This window comes from Ranitomeya imitator, chromosome 1 (genome assembly GCF_032444005.1).
Source record: "Ranitomeya imitator isolate aRanImi1 chromosome 1, aRanImi1.pri, whole genome shotgun sequence".
Classification (NCBI taxonomy): Eukaryota; Metazoa; Chordata; class Amphibia; order Anura; family Dendrobatidae; genus Ranitomeya; species Ranitomeya imitator.
In genome coordinates, this window is record NC_091282.1 from 927,347,312 (window position 1) to 927,350,419 (window position 3,108).

Here is a 3,108-nt window from a genome sequence, read left to right on the forward strand (position 1 = left end):
ATTGGGGTCAAATTTCTCCTGTTACCCTTGGGAAAAATAAAAAACTCTGGGCTAAATAATTATTTTTGAGGAAAGAAAACGTATTTATTATTTTCACGGCTCTGCATTATAAACTTCTATGAAGCACTTGGGGGTTCAAAGTGCTCACCACACATCTAGATAAGTTCCTTTGGGGGTCTAGTTTCCAAAATGGGGTCACTTGTGGGGGGTTTCTACTGTTAAGCCACATCAGGGGCTCTGCAAACGCAACGTGACGCCCACAGAGCATTCCATCAAAGTCTGCATTTCAAAACGTCACTACTTCACTTCCGAGCCCCGGCATGTGCCCAAACAGTGATTTACCCCCACATATGGGGTATCAGCGTACTCAGGAGAAACTGGACAACAACTTTTGGGGTCAAATTTCTCCTGTTACCCTTGGGAAAATAAAAAATTGCAGGCTAAAAGATCATTTTTGAGAAAATAATTTTTTTTTTTTTTTTCATGGCTCTGCGTTATAAACTTCTGTGAAGCACTTGGGGGTTCAAAGTCCTCACCACACATCTAGATTAGTTCCTTTGGGGGTCTAGTTTCTAAAATGGTGTCATTTCTGGGGGATCTCCAATGTTTAGGCACACAGGGGCTCTCCAAACGTGACATGGTGTCCGCTAATGATTGGAGCTAATTTTCCATTTAAAAAGCCAAATGGCGTGCCATCCCTTCCGAGCCCTGCCGTGCGCCCAAACAGTGGTTTACCCCCACATATGGGGTATCAGCGTACTCAGGACAAACTGGACAACAATATTTGGGGTCCAATTTCTCCTATTATCCTTGGCAAAATAGGAAATTCCAGGCTAAAAAATCATTTTTGAGGAAAGAAAAATTATTTTTTATTTTCATGGCTCTGCGTTATAAACTTCTGTGAAGCACCTGGGGGTTTAAAGTGCTCAATATGCATCTAGATAAGTTCCTTGGGGGGTCTAGTTTCCAAAATGGGGTCACTTGTGCGGGAGCTCCAATGTTTAGGCACACAGGGGCTCTCCAAACGCGACATGGTGTCCGCTAACAATTGGAGCTAATTTTCCATTCAAAAAGTCAAATGGCGCGCCTTCTCTTCCGAGCCCTGCCGAGTGCCCAAACAGTGGTTTACCCCCACATATGAGGTATCGGCGTACTCGGGAGAAATTGCCCAACAAATTTTATGATCCATTTTATCCTACTGCCCATGTGAAAATGAAAAAATTGAGGCGAAAAGAATTTTTTTGTGAAAAAAAAGTACTTTTTCATTTTTACAGATCAATTTGTGAAGCACCTGAGGGTTTAAAGTGCTCACTAGGCATCTAAATTAGTTCCTTGGGGGGTCTAGTTTCCAAAATGGGGTCACTTGTGGGGGAGCGCCAATGTTTAGGCACACAGGAGCTATCCAAACGCGACATGGTGTCCGCTAACGATGGAAATAATTTTTCATTCAAAAAGTCAAATGGCGCTCCTTCCCTTCCGAGCCTTACCATGTGCCCAAACAGTGGTTTACCTCCACATGTGAGGTATTGGTGTACTCAGGAGAAATTGCCCAACACATTTTAGGATCCATTTTATCCTGTTGCCCATGTGAAAATGAAAAAATTGAGGCTAAAAGAATTTTTTTGTGAAAAAAAAGTACTTTTTCATTTTTACGGATCAATTTGTGAAGCACCTGGGGGTTCAAAGTGCTCACTATGCATCTAGATAAGTTCCTTGGGGCGTCTAGTTTCCAAAATGGGGTCACTTGTGGGGGAGCTCCAATTTTTAGGCACACGGGGGCTCTCCAAACGTGACATGGTGTCCGCTAAAGAGTGGAGCCAATTTTTGATTCAAAAAGTCAAATGGCGCTCCTTCCCTTCCAAGCCCTGCCGTGCGCCAAAACAGTGGTTTACCCCCACATATGAGGTATCAGCGTACTCAGGACAAATTGGACAACAACTTTCGTGGTTCAGTTTCTCCTTTTACCATTGGGAAAATAAAAAAATTGTTGCTAAAAGATAATTTTTGTGACTAAAAAGTTAAATGTTCATTTTTTCCTTCCATGTTGCTTCTGCTGCTGTGAAGCACCTGAAGGGTTAATAAACTTCTTGAATGTGGTTTTGAGTACCTTGAGGGGTGCAGTTTTTAGAATGGTGTCACTTTTGGGTATTTTCAGCCATATAGACCCCTCAAACTGACTTCAAATGTGAGGTGGTCCCTAAAAAAAATGGTTTTGTAAATTTCGTTGTAAAAATGACAAATCGCTGGTCGAATTTTAACCCTTATAACTTCCTAACAAAAAAAAATTTTGTTTCCAAAATTGTGCTGATGTAAAGTAAACATGTGGGAAATGTTATTTATTAACTATTTTGTGTCACATATCTCTCTGGTTTAACAGAATAAAAATTCAAAATGTGAAAATTGCGAAATTTTCAAAATTTTCGCCAAATTTCCGTGTTTATCACAAATAAATGCAGAATTTATTGACCTAAATTTACCACTAACATGAAGCCCAATATGTCACGAAAAAACAATCTCAGAACCGCTAGGATCCGTTGAAGCGTTCCTGAGTTATTACCTCATAAAGGGACACTGGTCAGAATTGCAAAAAACGGCAAGGTCTTTAAGGTCAAAATAGGCTGGGTCTTGAAGGGGTTAAAAATTGTGATATTCTCACCTTCTGGCAGCCCCGCAGCCTTCCTGCTCTTCGCGATGCTCCCATTCCCAGTAATGCATTGCGACAATGACCGGTGATGACGTAGCGGTCTCGCGTGATGCTACGTCATCTGGGGTAATTGCCAAGAGACATTACTAGGAAAGGGAGCTGCCGGGAGCATCGCGAGGAGCGGGAAGGCTGCGGGGGCTGTCGGAAGGTGAGAATATTACAATTTTTTTTATTATTATTTTTAAAACTATATCTTTTTACTATTGATGATGCATAGGCAGCATCAATAGTAAAAAGTTGGTCACACTTGTCAAACACTATGTTTGACAAGTGTGACCAACCGGTCAATCAATTTTCCAAGTGATACTACAGATCGCTTAGAAAACACTAGCATTCTCCAAGCTAATTACGCTTGCAAAACGCTAGTGTTTAGCGAGAATATGCATGGAAATTCTGCATGCGTA